This window comes from Polypterus senegalus, chromosome 1 (genome assembly GCF_016835505.1).
Source record: "Polypterus senegalus isolate Bchr_013 chromosome 1, ASM1683550v1, whole genome shotgun sequence".
NCBI lineage: Eukaryota > Metazoa > Chordata > Cladistia > Polypteriformes > Polypteridae > Polypterus > Polypterus senegalus.
Window position 1 is genome coordinate 222,179,288 of NC_053154.1, and position 18,644 is coordinate 222,197,931.

Below are 18,644 nucleotides of genomic sequence, written 5' to 3' on the forward strand. Positions count from 1 at the left end.
GAATAGAAACGTTCAACGTTTGAGTACCTAGGCTATGTTACTGGTGTACACAATAAAGGAAGGCAAACCAGTAACTGCCAGGAATGCCTGTGATTCTGAAGATGAGAAAGAGGTTTTAGACAATGGGATAATAAAGTGCACCATGTGGCCACTTTTAAAATAAATACTGACAGGAAGCCAGTAATTTTCCACAAGCAGCACATGTTCCAAGAGCAACGTCCTAGTCATGTTTAAACATCCTGACCTTTTAAGGACTAAAGATGATTTAGAGGTGTATTGATCTAGGGCACCGTCACAATAAACTATGGCTGGGTGGCTAATAGATTTTATTGACCTACTGCTGATCCTGGTTCAAGTCAGAAGTAACTCTGGGAAGAGGTCCAGCGAATCTAGATAAGGAATTGAGCCTGGCAAGGCCTTATTAACATAAAGGGGGGGAGGGGGGTGCGATTGGGAGCATGCACTGATAGCACACTGCCACACTCACCACACAATGAACCAACTGGGTTGGGAGCCAAGTGCAGAGGGTGACATCTCAGCACCTCACTGGAACAGTGTGACGGTTTTTACTGTGGCTGGAGCACCAATCCTGCCACCAACTTCCAAGTTATCCCTGTAAATTGGAGGACATGCAGATTAACGTCATACCCAGGATAAAGCAATTGCAGGTTATGGGCCTTGCTCAAAGGCTCAAAGGAGTAGAGTCATTTTGGCATTTACAGGATTCAAACCTGCAACCTTGTGATTGCTAGTGCAGATCCCAAGTCTCAGAGCCACCACCCCATCCAAACATAAACAGGACATGTGAAGAGAAAGAGAGAGAGAGAGAGAGAGAGAGAGAGAGACTACTCATTATGTGGTACATTGAGCTGGCAAGCCATCTAAGCATTAAATAAGGACCTACCTCAGTATTGGCAGGACCTAGACAGGCAGAAGTGGGTTGTTTCCGCTTTGCCAATTTTGTATGTTTGTCTTCTCCCTTTGTTTATCCCTTTCTGTATGCTTTAGCTATTTAAAACACCAGTTTGCTTATTTTGACCCTCTTGGCAATGCTGGTTGAGGGAGGCGAATAAAAGTGCCCCCTCTTCTGTTACTCTAATTATTCAGAAAAGTGCTCACATCTGATATGACATGGGACATTCCTCTCATACAACAACATCTTTTGGAAGAACCAAATGTTGTTCAAATGAAAAAATTACAAGTCTGATTTATAATCAGTAAGTCAGCTGTACTTATTTTGAAATATTGTAAATTTGCTAGACCTGCTAGAACATGAGAACTATTTTAAATTACATTAAAGTACATTGAATTTGCTAATTGAATTCAAGGTGAGCTGGTGCTTATCTCAGGAGCACAAAGTACAAGGCAGGAACCAACCCTGGATGAGGAGCAAGTCCATCACAAGGCCCACTCCTCACTCACTCATACTCCCCCAGTTACACTTAGGGAATAAATAATAATAATAATAATCCATTTTATTTATATAGCACCTTACCCATGCACAAGGTAGGGTCCTTTTGAAATTGACTGTCAACCTAACATATACTGTATGTCTTTGGAAAGATTGTGCATACTCCACAGATCACAACCTGGCTTGTTTGCAAGTTCAAGAAACTGATCCATATGGCAGCAGTGCTAACTATTGCATCACCTTCCTAACCTTGTAGATAAGTCAATAAAAGTAAAAATTAAAATACAACTAACAATAACATTCTCAAACCATCTTAAACCAATTCACGATCTAGAGCCACACCTAGGCAGGGTGCCAGATCCATACAGAAAGAATCAAACACACATACTAATATTCATACTCCAACAGGGCCAAATTGGCCAAACAGTAACATCCTGGAACGATCATCGGAGTACTGAAAACTAAACATCCTTACCCAAACTCTGACACTACCACAAGCAATACTTTTGCTTTTAATTCAGTTTAAACAGAAAAAATCATCAACCTTATGTCGTACCTGAGCATTTTTAAATGACTTTTAACCAGCGTCTGGAAATGAGTTTCGAATCCTGACCTATAGCGTTAAAATGAGAATCAACTTTTAAATAAGACAAGTAGCAAGGACTCCATTTCCCAGAGGTCCTAGCATTACATTTCCGCTCTGTCTCGGAACGGCCCCGCCACTTGCTGGTCGCGCTCCCGGGATCAGTAGGAAGTCAGAAGGACTGTGCAGTAGGTGCGGGTTTGTAGTCGTGCTTATTAGTTCGTGGTTAGCTATTCGTCTTTCTGAGTGACTGCGTGGAGCATCGTCCAGATTTTCCAATTTGAAGACAACTGAGTAAGTTCGGAGTTGTTAGATATATTGCTTCGTTGCTCACTTAATGTCTGTTGTTACACTGTGTGTATATTTAAAAGAGAAGGAGATTCGGGAGTGGGGGACACGATTACAAAAGGATAATAAATACATTATATATATATAATCAGTATATATATTCAGTAACGGCTATACCGTAACATTATTAGGTGGTAGAGGTGCGGTGGCAGGTTAGCTGCACCCTTTTCGTTCTGGAGAAATCTACTCTCTGCTGCTTGGAGGTGGGGCCGCAGGTAAGCGACCCCTTTTTTCCTAGGAAGTTGAGAAGGCGGGGGGTGTGGCCGGGCCGGGAAAGAACTTTTAATAGGAAGAATATTGCTGGGTGCCAAAGTTTTGAAACACGTTTGGCGTGGTTTGCGGGGGAAGACTTGTCACCAGGGTGGATATGCCTTAATTTGGAGCAGAAAAGCCAAGTTTTTATTTTTACTTAATGGTGGGCGCAGGTACGCCTCTCTGTAATTTAATTAAGTTACCGCTGCATGATGCAATGTGTTCCTACGTATTTTTAACCTGTTTGAAGTTAGGACCTCTTGACAGTTTCACTTTACTATTAAGCAAATTAAAATGAATATCGGGAAACCCCAACAGTAACAAAAAACATTTATCAATTTGGTGAACAAGGTCGCGTGCGAACTATTTTAATGTGTGTATTAACTTATATTGTTATATGTAATAAAATCATAAAAGCACAAAATCTTGCATGCAGTATAACTAATTTTATATACCTATGCATGTTTTTCTCGACCCTCAGTGTCACACATACACACACCTACCAGCGTTTGTAAGTTTCGCTGAATTACCAGTCAGATGAATTAAAATTACATTTTTAGTCCCGATGCTCCACTTCCCATTATTGTGTGTCATTTGTAGCCGACATTCGTACTTGCTGAGCACTTCTTTGTGTTATTATATTTATACTTTACTGACTGCAAACAACCCCTCAGAAAGTCTGCTGCCAAGGGCAGTACTTTCTGTGTTGTGAACACATGGAAGCTCCTAAGCAAAAAAACATATGGCCAGGGGACATTAATGATTTAAGTCGGTTATTCAAGTCAATTGCGCGAGGAGAGTGTTAGGAGTGATTTGTGACAGACGAATATCAAGAGTGAAAGGGAAGGTCTACAGGACGGTAGTGAGACCGGCTATGTTATATGTGTTGGAGACAGTGGCACTGACCAGAAAGCAGGAAACAGAGCTGGAGGTGGCAGAGTTAAAGATGCTAGGATTTGCACTGGGTGTGACGAGGATGGACAGGATTAGGAATGAGTACATTAGAGGGTCAGCTCAAGTTGGACAGTCGGGAGACAGTCAGATGGGCAAGATTGCGTTGGTTTGGACATGTGCAAAGGAGAGATGCTGAGTATATTGGGAGAAGGGTGCTAAGGATAGAGCTGTCAGGGAAGAGATAAAGAGGAAGGCCTAAGAGAAGGTTTATGGATGTGGTGAGAGATGACATGCAGGTGATGGGTGTAACAGAACAAGATGCAGAGGACAGAAATATATGGAAGATGATGATCCACTGTGGCGACCCCTAACAAGAGCAGCTGAAAGAAAAATATTAATAATCAGGTTTTCCCTAAGCATTTTCAAGTTTTTTTTAGTTTTTTCTTGATTTCATTGTCCTTCTGTGTGCTGAGTTAAGGGAGGTTAATAAAAATAGTGTACCTAAAAATCTGGCACTGTAAACACAACTTTTAAGATTCAGTTAATGTTTCATATTTGTGGTCAGTTTATTTTTTAAAATATATATCAGGACTGCCAAAAAGAACAGATATGGCAGATTTGATTGTGCTTTATTTGTGTGGGAAATTTGGCTTTTTACAATAAAAAATATATTATGATAAGCAACCCTTCCTTTTAAATATGCATCAGAATAACTGAAAAGAGACAACATTTCTACCTTGGTTCAAAAGAAAAAGAGCAGTCACAGTGAGGCATTATAAAGATGTATAACTGTTGGTATAAAGGAGTCCCAGTAATGATTTTTAACAAATGTGTACTGAAACATTTGTTGGATAATTGTCCTCAGTGTTGGATGTAATGTATCTTATAGAAAAGCTATTCTATTGACTGAAGGATTCTGACTATCATAACAAGACCTCTAAAACTGTATCCCATCCAAATGAAAGTGCTCACTTACTCATTCGATATGCAGTTAAAAAATCTTGGAAATAAAGAACTGATAGGAAACTCCAAACTGACTGCCACTTTTTAAAATTTTTAAGAAAATGTCATTAAACCTGACTGAAGACTGCTACAGATGAGCAGCGATTTCTGTTTTTATATAGCAGATTTTTTAAATTTAAACTATAATTTAAATATATTAAAATAAAATTCAATTAAGGATGTTGTGCAGAAGAACTGATCCACAAATATATATGTAAATTGTTTTTTCCCTCAAGTGATACATTTGCTTTTTTTAATTGAATACTGTTGTGTATAAGATCTTTTTAAATGTGAAAATGATCTAATATCTTGTCATTTCAGGCTTTATGTTGGGAAAGCCTGACATTTTAGTAAGTCTAGCCAATTACTATTAACTAATTATATTTATGTGGATATTTATTGTACTAAGGTTCTTGATAGTAACGGGATAAATAAACAACTAGTGTTAATTTTGATGGAGTACAAAGAGGTCCTGTTGTTAAGTCTGGCATTGATGATGCAAGTGTTTTTCTTCCACCTTGAGATCCCATTTCAAGGCCAGGAGGAATAATTTAGTGGCAGTGACACTAAGTGCCATGACAGGAAACTGAAAATAGAAGGAGAATGGCAAAGTGTTAGTAAGAAACAATCACAACAACTGTCACGGTTATTTAAGGGAAATTTGTACAGCTTCACCAGCAACTCTAACAGGAGTTCATTATGCTAAAATAATAGGTCCTCAGCCTTGGTGTTACTGCCGAGTCTGATTGGACATCTTGAAAAGGCTGTGCTTTTTGTAGTAGTTTTATTTGTCCTAGGGTCTTTATGAAGTTCCCCATCTTGTGGCAACTTTAGTCAAAACTGTGAAAAGTTTTATAAGGTAAGATGTGGGCACTTTCATAATTGGTTTTTTATGTAAAAAGATTACTTTTTTTTTTTTTTTTTAGAAAGAGATTCTGGAATTAAACTTACGTACTTACACTTCCTAGTTACAGTAATGATACTTGATGCAGTATTTTGAATTTACTAATGTTTTATTTAAGTTAGTTATTGTGCCATATAGGATTTTATAGAACTTGCCTACTTAAACATTAAACATTCACATTTACTTGCACCACAGATTGTCAAGACATCTTGTATGTGTTTAGGACTGGCATAACTACAGCTCATTAAGTCATTTAATTTATGAATTTGTATGTTGCAGAAAAGGGCTGCTTTTTTAATAGCTGGAACTAATAGCCTCTGGTACAAGGCAAAAACCTTGTCTAGATGGGATGCCAATTATTTACAAGGCACCTGCATATCTCCTTCATGCAGTATGTGGCCAGTTTAAGGATGCCAGTTACCTTAACATGCATGTCTTTGGGATCTCACTGTTACCAATTTTGATGTAGTGTGTTCTGAAAAATCTCGAGCAGAATTTTTGTTAGTAATGTAAATGTTTGTTAGTTGATGTTAGTGATGTTGTTTAGTTGTAGTTTAGATGTGAGATGTTTTTATTTGTAACAAAAAATTCATTTCTGCTTAAAGGCATGTCTTTTTTTTTTTCTTGTCAATAATATTTTTAAATCTCATGACAAGCAGCAAATTAGCATTTGTGGGTTTTTTTCAAATGTGAGTAAAGGGGATAGTTCCTGCATTATTATTCTCTCTCTCTCTCGTGTAAAGTCTTGCAAAGACACTGTTTCACAAGTTAATTTACATAAGTTACTTGATACAGTTAGTGATCTGATTGGTTCCTTTTGTTTCTTTTACATTGTTTTTTATATTCTGCCTTAAGCAGCACATTTAAATAATTTGCAGGAAAGATTTCAGTAATATCAACTGAGTAGTTGTTTTATTCAGTCATTTAAACTCACTATCTATGACGTAATGAGTAGCCGTTAGCTTTGTTTAAAGTGACCACAGAATACAGCATTTAGAGTAGCTGTGAATTTTTTTTATTGAAATCCATTTAGTTGACTTTTCACTTAATAGTTTCTTCAATTTCTTGGTGTGTTTAAAATGCCTCTGCATTATCTGCTTTGTTTCTTGAGAGCAATTTGGTGGAAGTTAGCTAAATTTAGTTATTTGAGTTACAAGAACTTTTAACAAAAAGAAAATGAGGAATAATTTCACAGAGCCAGTTTAGTTATAAATTAATTCAGTGTTTTGCACAGAATCAATGTCATTTGTCACTCATATCTGCATTTATTCATTATATTTTAGCTGTTTATTTCAAAATTCAGTCAGTCAGTCAATTACTTTTTCAAATATCATTGCTTAGTATTATACATGTAATTGTACTAAATAAAAAAAGCAGAAATGCACACATTCCATAATTAATTAATTCTACCGCTCATTCTAAGTACAGAGAAAACTCATTTTTGGCTTAATAGTTGTCTAAGGTATTGTCATATTGTCATAGTAAAGGACATTACCAGGGACTTATGATCAGGGGACTGCCCCTTTGAAACCTCTCCAAATTAAGGAGATCCTAACTTTTGCACACCACTTTTTGTACACAAGCTGCTAGGAAGCAGTAGATCCTATCTACAAGTTTACTGCCCTCATAGTGAGTCTTCTAGGGGCAACATGGCAGGAGTTGAGGCCATGTCATATTTATGCAAACTCATTTATATTTAAGTTTTTCTTTGTTCTCTGTTTAGAAGTAATAATTTGGAGGTTAGATAAACTGGGGTGTGTGTGTGTATATATATAGATATATAGATATATAGATAGATAGATAGATATATATAGATAGATATATATATATATATATATATATATATATATATATATATATATATATATATATATATATATATATATATATATATATATATATATATATATATATATGGATAGATATAGATATATATAGATATAGATATAGATGGATAGATATAGATATATATAGATATAGATATAGATAGATATAGATATATAGAGATATAGATATATATATATATCTATATCTATATATATATCTATATAGATATATATATCTCTATCTCTATATCTATATATCTACAGTATACTAATAAAAGGCAAAGCACTCACTCATCACTAATTCTCCAACTTCCCGTATAGGTAGAAGGCTGAAATTTGGCAGGCTCATTCCTTACAGCTTACTTACAAAAGTTGGGCAGGTTTCATTTCGAAATTCTACACGTAATGGTCATAACTGGAACATATTTTTCTCCATATACTGTAATGGACTTCAGCTCAATGGCCGTGGGGGGCGGAGTTGCGTGTGACATCATCACGCCTCCCACGTAATCACGTGAAATGACTGTGAACGCAGTACGTAGAAAACAAGGAAGAGCGCTGAACAAAAAGTGCCATTTCACAATTGAGAAGGCAGGAAAAGATTATGAAGCGTGTGATGCATACAAGCATATTCATAAGTGCACCTACTGCGGAAACAAAGCACGGTGTGAACCATAAGTTTAAATTAAGTTTATAGACACACTCCAGCTGCCGTTTGTCATGCCTGCAACGAATATGGTATTCGCGAGATACAAGTTTAATGAGAAGACATGAGGTATAAACGAGACTTTGGATCACTTTGTAACGGAGTTAAAATTGCTGTAGCAAGAAACTTTTAAGTGCCGGGTCTTAGCTAACATTAAATAAAGCCGTTGACATTGCGAGATCGCACAAGCACAGCTGAGAAGCTTCGATGCATGAACTCCGAGCGGCTCACGTCAACTGACTTTGCAGGACTGGAAAAGATTAAATTAAGTTCATACACATGCTACCGCTAAATTATTTGCAGGCAATTTCCACAACTTAATACTGGGAATGCCTGTTGAACATCTTACATTCACGAGCACCGATTTGGGTGGTGAACACTTCGATGATTGAAACCTGTTATCTTTACAGCGGTTGACAAAGACGGAATATAAGTTGAACACAACACATCCTCCAAATACGACCCTGATTGAAAGAAATAATGATAATCTAATCCTTGATGACAGCAACATTCAATAACACTCAGAAAACTATTACATTGACAATCATGTTAGGTTATTTTTAAAATGTTTCCTTTTCTTAGCACAAGCACAGCCGAGAAGCTTTGATGCATGTACTCCGCGTTAAAAAAAATAACGCATTTAATCACACTTTGCATTCCAAGCAAAGGGGAACATTTTCAATGCATGATTTCCTGGTACATCGATTACATTGATGTACGCATCAGAGCTACAAAAATGTAAGAGTCGGAAGAAAGCGCCTTGCTAGGACTGATCGGAGAAAAATTTCATTTCACCCGACGGAAGCCTTGATAAAGGTGTGGTTTTGTGCAAACTGTGCAAAAATGAGTTTGCATACCACTCGGGCACTTCAACCTTACAGTACCATCTAAATGCAAAACATGTTACAGCGAGCACAGAAACTGTGTATGCTGTTAGTACTAGCAGTACGAGTTCGAGTACCAACAAAAGGTGTCGGCAGCCCAAACCACATGAAGTGACTGGCTTCAGGATCAAAATAAGTAAGTCAACATCTGTCAAACTTAAAAATTCTCTCGCAAAATTAATTGCTTTAGACTGTAGACCACTAACAGTGGTGGAAGATGGGGGTTAGAAAATGTGCTACAGTTAGCGTCAGGAGATCCAACTTTCCAACTGCCGTGCCGAGCGACTATTTCAAGTAAAATTCAACAGCTTTATGACACTTAAAAGCAAGCAAAATTAGATGCATTACAGTGAGTGGACTTTGTGGCTCTTACTGGGGATCCTTGGACTTCCGTGACTGTTAGTAATTCTAATTACAAAATGTTCAATGATCACACTGTTTTAGCCTAATGTACAAAATCATTTTGGCTAAGGTTACTCACAGTTTAAAGATGAAGCTGGTCAAATTATCTTTTATGTTTCTGCCTTATTTTTTTAAGAAGAAAAATTGCACTTTATGTTGAAATTTTTGTTATTATTATTTAAAGACAATACCATTCTGAAAATGTACTGAAAGTACTTAAAATACCACTTTATTTTTAAGACTGGATTTCCATTATTTTCAATGGGGAAATTTGTTCTAGATACGAGAAATTCGGCTATACAAGCTCAGTGCTGGAACGAATTAAACTCGTATCTCGAGGTTCCACTGTACATATGTATACACATATATACGTATATACATATACACATATATACGTATACAGTAATCCTTCGCTATATTGCGCTTTGACTTTCGCGGTTTCGCTCTTTCGTGGATTTTATATGAAAGCATGACTAAATATATAATGCGGATTTTTCGCTGCTTCGCGGGTTCTGCGGACAATGTGTCTTTTTACTTCCTGTACATGCTTCCTCAGTTGGTTTGCCCAGTTGATTTCATACAAGGGACTCTATTGGCAGATGACTGAGAAGCTAACCAATCAGAGCACGCAGTTAAGTTCTCCTGACTGAGAAGCTAACCAATCAGAGCACGCAGTTAAGTTCCTGCTTGCTGAATGCAGTGTTAACCAGGAAGTCTCGTCTCGCTCATTCAGCATCAACGTGTTTCGCTGTGTAAAGAGTTGTGCTCTTTTGTGTTTATCTTTGTGCATAGTCAAGCCCTTCATTATGGCTCCAAAACGATCTGCTACTGCTTCAGGGGCCGTGCCCAAGCGCAAATGGAAGATGTTAAAGATTGCCGAAAAGGTAAACGTTTTGGATTTGTTGAAGGCTACGATTCTTTTTATTTAAAAAGTAGGAAAGGAATATAAGATCTACGGCCGCAGTGTCCTTTTAACCAGGGTGCAAAACAAGTTGTAAGTGGATGTAATAAGGCAGTAGTCTGAATGGAATCTGCTTTAGGGATTTGGATTGAAGACTGCCAGAAGAAGAACAACGGAAGTGCTACACAATCGCCTGAAGTGGCTCCTTTAAGGGCTGTAACGCTCTCCTTTGTTGTGCAGTAAAATAAAACTCATTGTTATCGGACAAGTCATCGTGTCATTGTTGGTGAGTAACCATAATTAATTTTCTACTTACAGTACTTAGTACATGTACGTACGTTTAGTGTCACTGTACACACACATTTACTGTATACTATTTTTGTTGCATTGTACGTATTTATTGCTGGTGGCATGTCTATCGTAATGGCTGTAACATGTGATATCGGAGACACTCAATATCTTTAAAATAATATTTAGGTTTTACTGTGTATAAATAGTGTGTTTATATACATAATTTCAATGAATCTTACCTAATATCTAAGAGAATACAAAGGGATTATGCTGTATAACTCTGTGGGGAATATTTATAAACAGTGTGGGAGAGTTTATAAGGGCTTAAAATATATAAAAATAACCATAGAAACATATGGTTTCTACTTCACGGATTTTCACCTATCGCGGGGGGGTCTGGAACGCCACCCCCGCGATCGAGGAGGGATTACTGTATACATATATACATATACATATATATATATATACACACATATACACTAGCAAAATACCCGCGCTTTGCAGAAAAGTCGTGTGTTAAAGAAGTTATGAAAAAGAAAAGGAAACATTTTAAAAATAACAACATGATTGTCAAAGTAATTGTTTTGTGTATTTGGCTGCAGAGTCACGAAGTTGTTTTCGTCTAGCTGCATCAGAAAATGTACCACAACGTCTGACATGCCTCTTTTTTTCTGTTTTCTCACAGCTTGGATTGCTGCTGTCATAATCAGTTTGAGTCTACATACATATCTTCATATCTATATACATATCTACATATACACATATACACACACACATATATATATATATATATATATATATATATATATATATATATATATATATATATATATACATACACACATATATACACATATATACACATACACATATTCGGCCCCCTTGAACTTTTCCACATTTTGTCACATTACAGCCACAAACATGAATCAATTTCATTGGAATTCCACGTGAAAGACCAATACAAAGTGGTGTATACTTGAGAAGTGGAATGAAAATCATACATGATTCCAAACATTTTTTACAAATAAATAACTGCAAAGTGGGGTGTGCGTAATTATTCAGCCCCCTTTTGGTCTGAGTGCAGTCAGTTGCCCGTAGACATGATGAGCCTGATGAGTGCTAATGACAAAATAGAGTGCACCTGTGTGTAATCTAATGTCATTACAAATACAGCTGCTCTGTGACGGCCTCAGAGGTTGTCTAAGAGAATATTGGGAGCAACAACACCATGAAGTCCAAAGAACACACCAGACAGGTCAGGGATAAAGTTATTAAGAAATTTAAAGCAGGCTTAGGCTACAAAAAGATTTCCAAAGCCTTGAACATCCCACGGAGCACTGTTCAAGCGATCATTCAGAAATGGAAGGAGTATGGCACAACTGTAAACCTACCAAGACAAGGCCGTCCACCTAAACTCACAGGCCGAACAAGGATTCACAAGCCTTCTACCTACACGGGAACTTGGAGAATTAGTGATGAGTGAGTGAGTGAGTGAGTGAGTGAGTGAGTGAGTGAGTCAGGGGATGCTTTGCCTTTAATTAGTGTACATATATATATATATATATATATACACACACACACACACACACACACGGATTCCAAAAAAGTTGGGACACTATACAAATCGTGAATAAAAACTGAATGCAATGATGTGGAGGTGCCAACTTCTAATATTTTATTCAGAATAGAACATAAATGGAACGGAACAAAAGTTTAAACTGAGAAAATGTATCATTTTAAGGGAAAAATATGTTGATTCAGAATTTCATGGTGTCAACAAATCCCAAAAAAGTTGGGACAAGGCCATTTTCACCACTGTGTGGCATCTCCCCTTCTTCTTACAACACTCAACAGACGTCTGGGGACCGAGGAGACCAGTTTCTCAAGTTTAGAAATAGGAATGCTCTCCCATTCTTGTCTAATATAGACCTCTAACTGTTCAATCGTCTTGGGCCTTCTTCTTCCTCTTTATGATGGGCCGAATGTTCTCTATAGGTGAAAGATCTGGACTGCAGACTGGCCATTTCAGTACCCGGATCCTTCTCCTACGCAGCCATGATGTTGTGATTGATGCAGAATGTGGTCTGGCATTATCTTGTTAAAAAATGCAGGGTCTTCCCTGAAAGAGATGACGTCTGGATGGGAGCATATGTTGTTCTAGAACCTGAATATATTTTTCTGCATTGATGGTGCCTTTCCAGACATGCAAGCTGCCCATGCCACATGCACTCATGCAACCCCATACCATCAGAGATGCAGGCTTCTGAACTGAGCGTTGATAACAACTTGGGTTGTCCTTGTCCTCTTTGGTCCGGATGACATGGCGTCCCAGATTTCCAAAAAGAACTTCGAATCATGACTCGCCTGACCACAGAACAGTCTTCCATTTTGCCACACTCCATTTTAAATGATCCCTGGCCCAGTGACAACGCCTGAGCTTGTGGATCTTGCTTAGAAATGGCTTCTTCTTTGCACTGTAGAGTTTCAGCTGGCAAGGCGGATGGCACGGTGGATTGTGTTCACTGACAATGGTTTCTGGAAGTATTCCTGAGCCCATTCTGTGATTTCCTTTACAGTAGCATTCCTGTTTGTGGTGCAGTGTCGTTTAAGGACCCGGAGATCACGGGCATCCAGTATGGTTTTACGGCCTTGACCCTTACGCACAGAGATTGTTCCAGATTCTCTGAATCTTGGATGATGTTATGCACAGTTGATGATGACAGATGCAAAGTCTTTGCAATTTTTCGCTGGGTAACACCTTTCTGATATTGCTCCACTATCTTTCTGCGCAACATTGTGGGAATTGGTGATCCTCTACCCATCTTGGCTTCTGAGAGACACTGTCACTCTGAGAAGCTCTTTTTATACCCAATCATGTTGCCAATTGACCTAATTAGTGTTTATTGGTCTTCCAGCTCTTCGTTATGCTCAAATTTACTTTTTCCAGCCTCTTATTGCTACTTGTCCCAACTTTTTGGGATTTGTTGACACCGTGAAATTTTGAATCAACATATTTTTCCTTTAAAATGATACATTTACTCGGATTAAACGTTTGATCTGTCATCTACGTTCTATTACAAATAAAATATTGACATTTGCCATCTCCACATCATTGCATTCAGTTTTTATCCACAATTTGTTTAGTGTCCCAACTTTTTTGGAATCCGGTTTGTGTGTGTGTATTATATATATTATATATGTGTGTATACAGTGGTGTGAAAAACTATTTGCCCCCTTCCTGATTTCTTATTCTTTTGCATGTTTGTCACACAAAATGTTTCTGATCATCAAACACATTTAACCATTAGTCAAATATAACACAAGTAAACACAAAATGCAGTTTTTAAATGATGGTTTTATTATTTAGGGAGAAAAAAATCCAAACCTACATGGCCCTGTGTGAAAAAGTAATTGCCCCTGAACCTAATAACTGGTTGGGCCACCCTTAGCAGCAATAACTGCAATCAAGCGTTGCGATAACTTGCAATGAGTCTTTTACAGCTCTGGAGGAATTTTGGCCCATTCATCTTTGCAGAATTGTTGTAATTCAGCTTTATTTGAGGGTTTTCTAGCATGAACCGCCTTTTTAAGGTCATGCCATAGCATCTCAATTGGATTCGGGTCAGGACTTTGACTAGGCCACTCCAAAGTCTTCATTTTGTTTTTCTTTAGCCATTCAGAGGTGGATTTGCTGGTGTGTTTTGGGTCATTGTCCTGTTGCAGCACCCAAAATCGCTTCAGCTTGAGTTGACGAACAGATGGCCGGACATTCTCCTTCAGGATTTTTTAGTAGACAGTAGAATTCATGGTTCCATCTATCACAGCAAGCCTTCCAGGTCCTGAACCAACAAAACAACCCCAGACCATCACACTACCACCACCATATTTTACTGTTGGTATGATGTTCTTTTTCTGAAATTCTGTGTTCCTTTTACGCCAGATGTAACAGGACATTTGCTTTCCAAAAAGTTCAACTTTTGTCTCATTGGTATTTTCCCAAAAGTCTTGGCAATCATTGAGATGTTTCTTAGCAAAATTGAAGCGAGCCCTAATGTTCTTTTTGCTTAACAGTGGTTTGCGTCTTGGAAATCTGCCATGCAGGACGTTTTTGCCCAGTCTCTTTCTTATGGTGGAGTCGTGAACACTGACCTTAATTGAGGCAAGTGAGGCCTGCAGTTCTTTAGACGTTGTCCTGGGGTCTTTTGTGACCTCTCGGATGAGTCGTCTCTGCGCTCTTGGGGTAATTTTGGTCGGCCGGCCACTCCTGGGAAGGTTCACCACTGTTCCATGTTTTTGCCATTTGTGGATAATGGCTCTCACTGTGGTTCGCTGGAGTCCCAAAGCTTTAGAAATGGCTTTATAACCTTTACCAGACTGATAGATCTCAATTACTTCTGTTCTCATTTGTTCCTGAATTTCTTTGGATCTTGGCATGATGTCTAGCTTTTGAGGTGCTTTTGGTCTACTTCTCTGTGTCAGGCAGCTCCTATTTAAGTGATTTTTTGATTGAAACAGGTGTGGCAGTAATCAGGCCTGGGGGGGCTACGAAATTGAACTCAAGTGTGATACACCACAGTTAGGTTATTTTTAACAAGGGGCAATTACTTTTTCACACAGGGCCATGTAGGTTTGGATTTTTTTCTCCCTAAATAATAAAAACCATCATTTAAAAACTGCATTTTGTGTTTACTTATATATATATATATTTTAATTTATTGCTCAAATTCAATCTTTAGACTATAGTTTTGAAGACATCTGAACATTATGCTTTAAAACTTAGCAGGTAATTAAACTAGCTGATAGACTTCATAAGCCTGACTTTTTGTTTTTCCATTTTACACCTATTTCTAATATTTTTTTCTTTTGACAGCTTCGTAGTATTGTACCATAGTTAGTTGGCAGTTCCACTGCATGATAGCAGATATTGCTTTCTAAATCCGCAGTGCTGAATTCATGCATGCATAGGCTTGTCTGCTCATGCAGGACAGAATGGCTGACATTTTTGTTAATCAGGAAAACAAAGGGAATTGGAACATGTCACATTTAATTTATGAGAAAGGAGATCGATGGGCTGACTGATGAGGAAATGGAATGTAAGGCTGTTTTTCCAACAATTGTGTTACTACCTTGGTTATTGCTTTAAAGATCAATGGAATTGTATTAAGAGTTATGCTGTTATAACTCTAGAAGCGCAGCCAGATATACAGTACATAGTGCTATACGAAAAAAAAATATTATTTTCTCAGTGTAGGGGACTGCATTATCCAGAGAAAAATAGGTTGCTTTTTTCAAAGCCCCATTCAAACACTGCTTTAGCTGCATCTGCTTGTGACTTTATCTAAAGCCAGTGTCACACTTCAGTCCTCAGGATGACTTCTATTCAGAAACCTTTTAAAAATGAATTACTACAATTACTGAATTCTATTGTCTTTCAGGGTATCAAATAACATGAAATGGAATTGCATGGATTCATTGACATATTTCCTTAACTTCTTCACAAGCCAAATCAAAATCTAGATCTCTTGCTGTTTGTTTTAATGTGTTTTCAGATCACCTATGATGCGCCACCCTACTAACCTCTTAGTCTCTTTCTTAATGTGTGGTAGCAAGAAAAATCAAGATTTGCGATTTTTTTTTTTTTTTCGCTTCCATTCCTTTAGTTCATTCTAGTTTTGCACTAATATAGTCCTTCTCAAAGATGTGCCCCTGAGTTCTTAAGGGACCACAGTTAGAAAAGGAATGATAAATATTAATTTCTTAGCTTGCTACTAGGAATTGGACAGAGACGTTAATTTAAGGTTTCACTTAAATAATTCTTTACATCAAAACCAATTACTACATAAGCGATACAGAGAATTATACAATCTGGGTGGATTCATACAGGCGTCATTCAGTTCTAGGTGTCAGTTCCCATTTGACCAAGTTCCTTTATTAAAAATTATATATCCTTAATCGAAAAGAAAAAGATTTCTTGCCAGTGACAGAGCGCTATTCCAATTGTCTAGCAACAAAGAAAGAGCTTTAAATGTCTGTTTCAGTTAGAGGAAAGGAGATGTTAGGAGACTTCAAGATGTTAGCAAAACAGCAACTAAACTAAGAAAACCCTTTTTAAAAAAGTCTAATAAAATGCAGCCACTCTCCCTCCTTCTCATTGAAAATGAGCTCCTAGCTAAGTTGTTTTCATTTCAGTAGCAGAATTTACAATTTTCTCAAAACATACAGAAAATGGTATTAAAATCATTATCACAAAATCAAGGTTATTTTCCTTTTATTATCAAAAGCTAAAAATACCCCAAATTATGTTTTGCCTTTCATCTTTCCAGAATACACTGCACTCCTGTTAAGCTTGACAAGTCTTTCTGGGAAGGCCTGTTATCTGACATCTGTCCGCTGAATTGATCAAAGTATACAATACAATTTGTGTATAACCCAAAATCATACAAGAAGTGCTGCAATGGGCTTTAACAGGCCCTGCCTCTTTACAGTCCCCCAGCCTTGACTCTCTAAGAAGACAAGGAAAGACTCCCAAAAAAACCCTTGTAGGGAAAAAATGTAAGAAACCTTGGGAATGTCAGTTCAAAGAGAGACCCCTTTCCAGGTGGTTTGGGCGTGCAGTTGGTGTCAAAAAGAAGGTGGGTCAATACAATACAATACACAGAACAGAACAAATCTTCAGTATAGTATAAAAATAAAAATTTTACAAGTACGGAGCAGAATTTAACAGTAGTTGATATCACATAATATGATTTGGATTTGTTTAGAGTCCTGGCGACCTCAGCTATCAAGCTGTCTCCCCCATTTGGCCATTCCACAGCTGAAACAGCGCTGGGCCAGCCAATCCAATGAAAGGACCCCTCTACCTCACGATTCCTGTGATTCTCCTTCAGGGATGACTTTACCTTAGGCAGGCAAAACAACTTAGCAGTGGGTCGTGGCACCAAGTGCCACATTTGAATACCGAGAAGAGAAACAGAAAAGGTGAGGGTTAGTAACAAGTTATAACTATCATTTTACTTATGTTTTAGTGCTAATGACTAACAACAGAGATGCAGTCTGTACAGTTCATCAGCAGCTCCAGTCAGGATATGTTAAACTGAAGTAGTGAGTCTTCAGCCGGCATTTAAAAGCTGAGAACGAAGGGGCATCTCTTATAGTAGCAGGCAGACCATTCCACAGTTTAGGAGCCCTGTAACTAAAAGCTCGACCTCCCACTGTTATTTTATCTTGAGATCTTAACTCTTTTAGGGCCAAATTTTTTTTTTGTTTCTTTTCTCCCAGGGCTGAATATTTTCTAAAAATGAACTTTTTAAAAAAAAGAACACAAAACAATGGTTTAACATATCAAATCAACAAAAAATATTCTTGCATATATTGACATTTTATCATAGATTCATCCACAGACAAATCACGCTGATAAAATTGTTTATATGTTGGTTCCACAATGTCAAGCAGGGGCTGAACTTTATACAGGGGTTATAGCCTGGCTCACCTCCTTGGGATTTGCTTCTGTTTATCACAGAAGTGAATAAAACTTTGCAGCAGCATGTAGCTATCACACGGCATAACCTGTCCAAAGCCACCCGAGGACAAAACACATTTGGACCAATGCTCCCTGAAGTTATATCACCAGTCTAGTCCCATCTCTATTTGTAATGACACAAAGCCCTTCATCTCGTCTTTTATTGTGGGTTTCCACTTTGAAAAATGAGAAAGCGGTGCAAGCTCAGCTGGCAATTCAAAAAATTTCTCTGCATACCTGTTTGTCTCATCTGACAGTAGGTGAAAAGCAGCCTCAGGATAGAGCAGTCTGAAGTTGTCTAGCGACTGGTAGTCTGTCGTGTCCAACAGCAAGACATGCTGTCTTGTGAAGTCTTGTAGCCAGTTTGGCGCCCACGGATCAATGTCTGGGTATTCCTCCCACACGAACCTTACCGTAGGTGCGTTGGCTGTGCGAATGCGCTCAGTTGGCAGCCGATCAGTTGAAGTGGAATTGGCTGGTTATCTGATCAGCTGATGCAAGTTCCTCTCTATCTTGCTCGATGATCTAATCACTGTGAACGAAATCAGATTCTGAAAAATCGGTGTCCGACTCAGCGATAATGTGCAAAATGTCATCTGCTGAGTATTTTCTTTTCTGTACTCGCTTCGCTCCCTTTGTTTACATTTCACACACAAGGATTAGATGCCGAGTCAATGAGTCCAACATTCCTCCAAGCAGAGAGGGAATGCCTGTGATGTAA

At 37.9% G+C, this 18,644-nt stretch overlaps 1 protein-coding gene across 9 annotated transcripts in view; it reads left to right on the forward strand.

Annotated features, from left to right (window-relative positions):
* Positions 1-2,140: 2,140 nt before the first annotated feature.
* plekha1b (pleckstrin homology domain containing, family A (phosphoinositide binding specific) member 1b) overlaps positions 2,141-18,644 on the forward strand; it is a 234,445-nt gene continuing 217,941 nt past the window's right edge. For 4 of the 9 annotated variants that reach the window (XM_039769257.1, XM_039769268.1, XM_039769277.1 and 1 more), the window contains exon 1: positions 2,143-2,288. The gene's annotated coding sequence lies outside the window, so the exon portion shown is untranslated. Of the gene's footprint in view, positions 2,289-18,644 lie in introns of all 9 variants that reach the window. The other 5 variants (XM_039769304.1, XM_039769312.1, XM_039769322.1 and 2 more) reach the window with 2 other exon arrangements.